Consider the following 10,700-nt stretch of genomic DNA (forward strand, 5'->3'; position numbering starts at 1 on the left):
CAGGATGCTCAAAGTCAGCCACTGCCTGGAGCCACCTGGCAATAGCTATAGAGAGATCTGCAGATGTCTGCTATTTGTATTAGGTTTGGAAGTGCCCAGGTGATGCTCAGGTGAAAACCAGCTGTGAAGCAAGGCAGGCTGCTGTTAGTGCCAGGTCTTTGACCTTTTATTGATAGGTTTGGGAAACATTGACACCAGCTGCAGCTTGTTTGAGAGATTTTAGCAAAGTCTGAAGCCTAAGCCAGGACAGGCCATTCATATGGAAAAGCTGCTGTAAACAGGTTGGGTGGGACTGCACAATGGATGGGTTGGGGTCTCAGGGAATCACCAGGGTGGAGCAAACAGTGTGAGCCATGCTGATGGAAACTCAGATATGGGTACCAGTCAGCCCTGCAACAGGGGAGGTCCCAGCACAGGACAATGACCCCTGCGAGCACCCTCATTGGGGAGAAAGCTGCCCCCAAGTTCTTGCCCTGATGCCAGTCAATCCAGTTCCTCCCAGTATGAGTCTGGGTCACCCAAAGCTGCCAAGTGCTGGAGCTCAGAGGGATCAAGTCCCAGTAAGTTTGTGCACCTTTAAAAGGAACACCTGAGTCTCCAGTGGCCTCCATGTCACTCAGCCACAATCCCTGCTTGTTTTTACAGCCCAAAGTTATGGGGACTTCTCTTCCCAACTCTGAAACCCTAGGCTGGAGGGCTGTTGTGGGTCTGGGACCCGTTGCTCCTCATGGGGGGCTGCAGCAAAGATCTCCCACCTAATTTAAAAAATGGCACACTTGGGTGTCAGACAAGCCTGTTCCTTGCCTCTGCCCCTCCTATTAGTCTCAATGTGTTTTCTTCTTTACTTCTCTAGTTGTAAGACTTCCATTCAGCCAGCTTTCAGGTGGTTCTGAATGATGGTTGTACTCTATGTTAGTTGTAATTTTGATGTGGTTGTGGTAAGCTGTGAGTACAGGCATTTACCTAAACCACCATCCTGGTTCTGTCAGGAAAAATTTTGACATTCCCCCTACCTGCCTAAAAGAATTTAGACAGAGGAACTTCTCAAGGATGGGAGCTGTCATCATATATAAACACAGTGTAATATAAACTAGTGTGTCACAGGGAGGAACCAAGAAAGTCCCATTTGACTAAAGTCATCTTTGTGTCCCATTGTTAAAGATGGCCCAGCATTCATATCTTGGCTACTATAATTAATGCTACAATGAACATAGGGGTAATATCCAGAAGAGGATTTGCTTGGTCAGTTTTACTTATTTTTTATTTATTTTTAAATCTTTATCATTGAAAGTATTGCGTATGTCCCCCCTTTTACCACTTCTAGCCCACCCCCGGTCTTCACCACCCTATTGTTTGTGTCCATGTGTTATGTATATATGCATATAAGTTCTTTGGTTAATCTCTTCCTACCCACCCACTCACCCCACCTTCCCTCTAATATTTGACAGTCTGTTCCATGCTTCTGTGGCTCTGGATCCACTTTGTTCATCAGTTTATTTTGTTCATAATCTATAATAATAAAAGCATAATATGCTAATTAGACTGGACAGCTGAATGACCTTCTGGATGAAGCCAGGGCTGCAGGGGCCAAGGCAAGCCACCGTGCCAGCGAGGGCCTAGTCCAGCCGTGAGCAAACTACGGCCCGCGGGCCGGATCCGGCCCATTCGGCTGTTCTATCTGGCCCGCGGAGCCGAAAGAGCAGAGGGTTCTCTTGCTCTCCCCTCCACTCCTTCACCAGCAGCAGTGTTAACATGGCAACGTCGGGAAACACGGCCGCAGCTCCTTCTTCTGAGTCCAGTTTAAGAACCCATTGTGGCCCTCGAGTCAAAAAGTTTGCCAACCCCTGGCCTAGTCCCTTGTATGAATTTCATGTATCAGGCCTCTAGTATTAAATATATGAGTGAGATCATGTGATACTTGTATTTCCCTGACTGGTTTATTTCACTTAGCACAATACTCTCCAGGTCCATCTATGCTGTCTCAAAGGGTAATCCTTTTTCACTAAGCTTAGTATTCCATGGGTGTAAATGTACCACAGGCTTTTTTTTATCCACTCATCTACTGATAGGCACTCGGGCTGTTTCCAGATCTTAGCTATTGTAAATTGTGCTGCTATGAACATAAGGGTGCATATATATTTTTTCTGATTGGTATTTAGGGATTCTTAGGATATATTCCTACAAGTAAGATCACTAGGTCAAAAGTAGGTTCCATATTTAATTTTTTTTAGGAAACTCCATAGTTTTCCATAATGGCTACACAGTCTGCATTCCCAACAGCAGTGTACAAGGGTTCGCTTTTCTCCACATCCTCACCAGCACTTGTCATTTGTTGATTTGTTGATGGTAGCCATTCTGACAGGTATGAGGTGATACCTCAGTATCATTTTAATTTGCATTTCTCTGATAATCAGTGACTTTGAGCATTTTTTCATATGTGTCTTGGCCATCTGTATGTCTTCTTTGGAGAAGAGTCTATTTAGGTCCTTTACCCATTTTTAAAAACTGATTGTTTGTCTTTCTTTTGTTAAGTTGTATGAGTTCCTTATTATATTGTACATATTAACCCTTTATCAGATGTATCATTGCCAAATATGATCTCCCATACAGTGGGCTCCCTTTTCTTTTTTTTATGGTTTCTTTTGCTGTGCAGAAGCTTTTTATTTTGATGTAGTCCCAGTTATTTATTTTCTCCTTAGTTTCCTAAGGAGATAAACATATTGCTACAAGAGATGTCTAGATTTTTCTGCCTATGATTTCTTCTTGGATTTTTATGGCTTAAACTTACATTTTATCCATTTTGACTTTATTCTTGTGTGTGGTGTAAGTTGGTGGTCTAGTTTCATTTTTTTGCATATACCTGTCTAATTTTCCCAACACCATTTATTGAAGAGACTGTCTAGGCTCCATTGTATGCTCTTGCCTCCTTTGTCATATATAAATTGAGCATAATAGCTTGGGCTGATTTATGGGGTCTCTGTTCTATTCTATTGATTTATATGTCTGTTCTTGTGCCAGGACCAGGCTGTTTTGAGCACAGTGGCTTTGTAGTATAACTTGATATCTGGTATTGTGATTCCTACAACTTTGTTCTTCTTTCTCAAGATTGGTGTGGTTAGTCAGAGTCTTTTTTGCTTCCATATAAATTTTTGGAGCATTTGTTCTAGATCTGTGAAATATGCTGTTGGCATTTTAAGGGATCCATTGAATCTGTAGATTGTGTTAATTATATTAATTCTACCAATCCATGAACACAGTATATTTTTCCACTTGTTTACATCTTCCTCTATCTCTTTTTTCAACATGCTGTAGTTTTCCAAGTACAATTCTTTTACCTCCTTGGTTAAGTTTATTCCTCGGTATCTTCATTTTTGTTATTGTTGCAATGGTAAATGAGATAGTTTTGTTTCTCTTTCTGAGAATTCATTATTGGTGTATAAAAATGCCATTGATTTTTGGGTGTTAATTTTGTATTCTGCTACATTGCCAAATTTATTTATTACATCTAGTAGTTTTTTAGTGAAGTCTTTAGGATTTTCTATGTACAATATCACGTCATCTGCAAATAGAGTTTTATTTCTTACTTCCCAATTTGGATGCCTTTTTTCTTTCTTCTTGTCTTATCCCTGTGATTAGGACTTCCAGTAGGATGTTGAATAAGAGTGGTGAAAGTGGACATCCATGTTTTGTTCCTGTTCTTAGGGGAATGGTATTAATTTTTTCCCATTGAGTGTGATGTTTGCTGTAGAATTGTCATATATGGCCTTTACTATATTGAGATATGATCCCTCTATTCCCATTTTGCTGAGATTTTTTTTCCTTCATTTTTTTAAATTAAATCTTTATTGTTCAGATTATTACATTTGTTCCTCTTTTTTCCCCCCATAACTCCCCTCCTCCCAGTTCCCGCCCCACCCTCCGCCCTCACTCCCCACCCACTGTCCTCATCCATAGGTGCACGATTTTTGTCCAGTCTCTTCCCGCATCCCCCACACCCCTTCCCCCCCCCAAGAATAGTCAGTCCATTCCCTTTCTATGTCCCTGATTCTATTATAATCAACAGTTCATTCTGTTCATCAGATTATTTATTCACTTGATTCTTAGATTCACTTGTTGATAGATGCATATTTGTTGTTCATAATTTGTATCTTTACCTTTTTCTTCCTCTGCCTCTTCTTAAAGGATACCTTTCAGCATTTCATATAATCCTGGTTTGGTGGTGATGAACTCCTTTAGCTTTTCCTTATCTGTGAAGCTCTTTATCTGACCTTCAATTCTGAATGATAGCTTTGCTGGATAAAGTAATCTTGGTTGTAGGTTCTTGGTATTCATCACTTTGAATATTTCTTGCCATTCGCTTCTGGCCTGCAAAGTTTCTGTTGAGAAATCAGCTGACAGTCGTATGGGTATTCCCTTGTAGGTAACTGAGTTTCTTTCTCTTGCTGCTTTTAAGATTCTCTCTTTGTCTTTTGCTCTTGGCATTTTAATTATGATGTGTCTTGGTGTGGTCCTCTTTGGATTCCTTTTGTTTGGGGTTCTCCGTGCTTCTTGGACCTGTAAATCCATTTCTTTCACCAGGTGGGGGAAGTTTTCTGTCATTATTTCTTCAAATAGGTTTTTAATATCTTGCTCTCTCTCATCTTCTGGCACCCCTATAATTCTGATGTTGGTACGCTTGAAGTTGTCCCAGAGGCTCCTTACACTATCCTCGCATTTTTGGATTCTTTTTTCATTTTGCTTTTCCGTTTGGGTGTTTTTTGCTTCCTCACATTTCAAATCATTGACTTGATTCTTGCGCTCCTCTGGTCTGCTGTCGGGAGTCTGTATAATATTCATTATTTCAGTCCGTGTATGCTTAATTTCTAGTTGGTTCCCCAACATAACATCGAGGGTCTCATTAGTTTTATTGTAAATCTCATTAAGTTTATCGGCGGCTTCTAAACAGTTCTTGAGAGACCTTAAAAGTGTGGTTCTGAACTCAATATCCTCCATTGACAGTTTTGTCCTGTTTCTTTGTCTCCGCATTTTTTATGCTTTCTTGGTGCACCCCCTAGTGGTCTTTGTGCGCAGTCTTGTAGTTAAGCCTTGATTGTTGTAGCTAATACCAGGGAGGGTTTGACCTCCAGGCCCAGTGGCTGTGAGAATCAGCTGTGTCTGCAGTGAGAGAACTTCTGTCCTCTAGGGAGGTGCTAATCTAGCCTTTGCCTGAGGCTATCTGGCAAATGGCTCTGCGCAGGGTTTGGGCGGGGCAGGTGGGTCACTGGGGCTCGGGATCAACAGGGTGGGCCGGAGAGAGCAGTTATGGCGGCTCTCAGTCCTGTCCCCAGGGGCTCTGCCTCTCTGAGTCCCAGAAACTGCTGCAAACCTTGGAGAGAAAGCTGCACTCGCTCTGACCGAAGCCAGACAGTCCCGCTTCTCCCGTTTGAGTCTGGGTCCCTAAAGACTTGCCCGTATCTGGAGCTCAGAGTCTGCGACTCCCTCCCGATTGAAAACGCCAACCACGCCCTCCGCCGCCAGCCAGCTCCGCGCACTCCGCACCTCAGAATTTGACTTCAGCACTGCGCCTCCTCTGAATGTCCGTATGCGTTTCTCTTTCCTCCTAGTTGTAGGACTTCCACTCAGCTAGCGTTCCTGTGGTTCTGGGTGATGTCCGTTCCATCTTTTAGTTTTCACTTTTGAAGTAGTTGTTCAAGGCAGCAAACTCCGGCGTTAACCTATGCCGCCATCTTGGTTCTCCGGGTTTGTCCTGCTCTTGGCATTTTAATTATGATGTGTCTTGGTGTGGTCCTCTTTGGATTCCTTTTGTTTGGGCTTCTCTGCGCTTCCTGGACCTGTAAGTCTATTTCTTTCACCAGGTGGGGGAAGTTTTCTGTCATTATTTCTTCAAATAGGTTTTCAATATCTTGCTCTCTCTAATCTTCTGGCACCCCTATAATTCTGATGTTGGTACACTTGAAGCTGTCCCAGAGGCTCCTTACACTATCTTCGTATTTTCAGATTCTTTTTTCATTTTGCTTTTCCAGTTGGGTGTTTTTTGCTTCTTCGCATTTCAAGTCTTTGACTTGATTCTTGCGCTCCTCTGGTATGTGGTTGGGAGTCTGTATAGTATTCTTTATTTCAGTCAGTGTATGCTTAATTTCTAGTTGGTTCTTTATCATAACATCGAGGGTCTCATTAGATTTCTTGTAGATCTCATTAAGTTTATCGGCAGCTTCTAGACAGTTCTTGAGAGACCTTAAAAGTGTGGTTCTGAACTCTATATCTTCCATTGACAATTTTGTCCTGTTTCTTTGTTTCCGCATTTTTTTTATGCTTTCTTGGTACACCCCCTAGTGGTCTTTGTGCGCAGTCTTGTTGTAGTTAAGCCTTGATTGTTGTAGTTAATACTGGGGGGATTTGACCTCCACACCAACTGGCTATGAGAGACAGCTGTGTCTGCAGTGGGAAAACTTCTGTCCTCTGGGGAGGTGCTAATCTAGCCTTTGCCTGAGGCTATCCAGCAAATGGCTCTGTGCAGGGCTTGGGCAGAGCGGGTCCCAGGGGATCTACAGGGCAGGCAGAGCGAGCAGTTATGGCTGCTCTCAATTCCGTCCCTAGGGGCTCTGACTCACAGAGTCCCAGCAACCGCTGCAAACCTTGGAGAGAAAGCTGCCTTCGAGTTCTGACCGAAGCCAGACAGTCCCGCTTTTCCCGTTTGAGTCTGGGTCCCTAGAGACTCGCCCGGATCTGGAGCTCAGAGTCTGAAACTCCCTCCAAATTGAAAACAACAACTGTGCCCTCCGCCTCCAGCCCGCTCAGTGTGCACTCCGCACCTTAGTATTTCACTTCAGCACTGTGCCTCCTCTGAGTCTGGGTATGATATTCTCTTTCCTCCTAGTTGTAGAATTTCCACTCAGCCAGCCTTCCTGTGGTTCTGGATGATGTCTGTTCCGCCTTTTAGTTGTTTTTTGAAGTGGTTGTTGGAGGCAGCAATCTCCGGCGTTAACCTATGCCACCATCTTGGTTTTCTTAAAAGCGAGATTTTTAAATAAAAAATGAATGCTGGATTTTGTCGAATGCTTCTTCTGCATCTGTTAATATGTTCATGTGATTTTTGTCTTTCAATTTATTTATGTGATGTATCACATTTATTGATTTGCCAATATTGTACCAGCCTTGCATCCCTGGAATAAATCCCACTTTGTCATGGTGTATGATCTTTTTAATATATTGTGGGATCCAATTTGGTAATATTTTGTTGAGCATTTTAGCACCTGCATATCAGGGATAGTGGCCTGTAATTATCTTTCATTGTAGTGTCTTTATCTGGTTTTTCAATTAGCATAATGCTGTCCTCATAAAAAGAGCTTGGAAATGTTCCTTCCTCTTGAAATTTTTTGGAATAATTTGAGGAGTTTAGGTGTTAGTTATCTCTGGATGTTTGATAATACTGCCCTGGGAAGCCATCTAGATCAGTTTGTTGGAACAGAGTTGTTCCTAGTATTTTCTTATAATCCTTTGTATTTTTGTGGTGTCAGTTGTTACTTCTCTACTTTTATTTCTGATTTTATTTATTTAGGTCCTCTCTCTTTGTTTCTTGATAAGTCTGTTTAATGGTTTATCAATCTTATCTTCTCAAAGATCCAGCTCTTGGTTTCATTGATCCTTTGTATTTTTTTTTGTCTCTATATCCTTTATTTCTGCTCTAATCTTTGTTATTTCCTTCCTTGTACTTACTCTGGGCTTTTCTTGTTGTTCCCTTTCTAATTATTTAAGTTTTAGTTTAAATAGTTTATTTTTAATTTTTCTTGTTTTTTTTTTAGTAGGCCTGTAGTGCTATGAACTTCCCTCTCAGGATTTCTTTTGCTGTGTCCCAGAGATTTTTGGTTGTTGTGTGTTCATTTAAATTTGTTTCCAGATAGTTTTTATTTATTTCTTAATCTCATTTGTAAGCCAGTCATTTTTTAATAACATTCTATTTAGCCTGCATTTTTTTAAGTGTTTTGTGGTGTTTTTACTGTAGGTGATTTCTAATTCTTTTCACTGTGATCTGAGAAGATGCTTGATATAATTTCAATATTCTTGAACTTGTAGATACTTGTTTCGTGTCCTAACATATCTATCTTTGAGAATGACCTATCTATATTACTCAGCTTTGGGATGAAATGTTCTATAACTATCAATTAAATCCATCTGATCCTGTTTATCCTTTAGAGTCACTGGTTCCTTGTTAATTTTTTGTCTGGTGTGAAGTCAGTAGGTGTTAAATTCCCCTGCTATGACTGTATTGTTGTATATCTCTCCCTTAAAGTCCTCTGGAGCTTTTAAATATTTGGGTGCATATATGTTTACCGGAGTTATATCCTCTTGATGGAATGATCCCTTTAGTATTATGTAGTGACCTTTGTTGTCTCTTGGGATGGCCTTCATTTTGAAGTCTATTTTGTCAGGTATGAACATTGCTATCCCAGTTTCATTTTTGTTTCCATTTGCATGGAAAATATGTTTCCATCCCTTCACTCTCATCCTGTGTGAGTCTTTTGTTCTGAGGTGGGTCTCTTGCAGATAGCATATAATTGGGTCTTTTTTTTTATTTTTATCTATTCAGCCACCCTATGCTTTTTCATTAGATCACTTAATCCATTTACATTTAAGGTTATTATTGACTCATAGCCCAGTGCACGAAATTCGTGCACATTGAAAGGGAATTAATTAGAGGAACATAATTGGACTCACTATATAATAATTAATAATATGTGAGCATGAGGCAGTCCGCATTTCTGAAATTCAATGACATGAATTTTAGCTATTACTTTGCCAAATAAATGGAATTTACAGATATCATTTAAAAGAGCATTCAGCTTCATATTAAAAACTCTGGCTACCAAGTCAGTTCTGTTTTCAACTTTTTGCCAGCATTGTAAATTGTTTGCAATATCTGCCCATTTGGGGTTGCATGTCATGGTTATGAATAAATTGGGCTTGCCATACCTCATTACAATTGCCATAGCATCCTGATATCGCTGCTGCATATTTCTGGGACTATACTCAGAAGATGGTGGAAGTATTATCATTTTACCAGTCGGCACATTGTCCTTTTCAGATCTAGATTTGAGATAATCCACCAAACCACTATATTTTTCAACTCTCAACTTAGATTGGTTTGCTTTGATGAAATTTATCCGATTGGCATCCATTTTTGAATACGAATCCAAGATAAACTGTTGAGTTAATTTTCCTGCGTTTAATGTAGGATTGAATGTGTCCTACACAGAAAGATGAAATCCATAATACTGCATTTGTGTGACTCATGTCCTTACATTTTGTCTAGTATTATTGTCTATTGCATTGTTGTCTCTGAGTCTTAATGCAATATCCATTCGCCAGCTTTTTTCACCATGTGGAAAAAGAATAGGATATGTCATTGCATCTAATGTAGGAAACAGGATATTGATTTGTTTCATTTTAGTGGCATTTGCATTATTGGATCTGGTTTACAATGAATGAGCAAGTCCCTTTCAAAAGGAGGTTCTCCATCTTCGTATCTGAATATGACAGCCGCCTCGTTACACTGGGAGAATTATATCTACATGGGTCACTGTTACAATCATATTTAATCACTATTGTTATTTCTGTGGGAGCAATACCTTTTGCTGCTGCTTCAGATTGGGCTTCCTTTTCTACCTCATGTAGCATCTTGTACGATTTTGTAAATTCATTGATTTCATGCATGAGGTTGTTGATGTTGATCATGCGTCTTTCTGAGCAGCCCTGGTTTTCTGGCATTGCTAATCTTTTACTTGTATCTTTGGCTGTATCCAAAATATAGAGTTGAGCAAACTTCTGAGAAACACCATCCGGAGGATGTAAAGTTCCAGTACGGTGATAAACTTGTCCATGTATTCCAAAACAGTATGGTCCATATCCTGATGGTGATGCAATATTTGCACCCATGGAAGCAAAAGCAAAAGAACTATTTATGGAACGAATATTTTCCATGAAATTTTTAATGTTAGAATCTTCATTTGTCATTAATCTTTTTAAATATGCCGGGTAATCTGGAAAACGTATATCATTTGGACAGACTTTCCCTTTGTTACAACATCAGGTGAATTTCCCATCGGATGGTTTTTCATCAGAGAAATTTAGTGATAGGCAAAATTCACATCGAACAGTCATTCCACCACAAATATGTTCGAGGATTGCATCCTCATGTACTCCATTTTCGCTTAGAAGGCAGTTCCTACCGGTATTGGTAGTTCTTGTTGATGACTGTTCTCTCAACATATTCTGTCGTCACCACCGCCTTCTTTCAACTTCAAAGGCACGTTGGTCTTTAGACATTTTCTGTCGATAACGCTGGTGTTTTTTGACATCAGAGCAACGTTTTTCCAGTAGCTGGTGTTCAAATACATCCTGTCGCAGGTGCTGCCTTCATTCAAGGTCAGACATACGCTGCTCTGCAGACACTTTCTTTTGATACTGCCGACATCTTTCAGCTGCAGAGCTATATTGTATCAACAGTTGTTCTTTAGACATAGTCCCACCTCCCTGCTGTCATGGTCTGAGATGCAGGTGAATGAGAGTCCTGGCCATCAGGTTGCTGGGAGCTGTCTGACCAATGGCTGATTCTGGCTGATTCTGTGGAGGTGGGACTTCCTTCTTCCTGCTGTCAGTTTCCACAGGAAGCTGGGATGACAGAGGGAGCCACGCCCTCCAAC

Source organism: Myotis nattereri, assembly GCF_964212035.1.
Source record: "Myotis nattereri genome assembly, chromosome: 2".
Taxonomy (NCBI): Eukaryota; Metazoa; Chordata; class Mammalia; order Chiroptera; family Vespertilionidae; genus Myotis; species Myotis nattereri.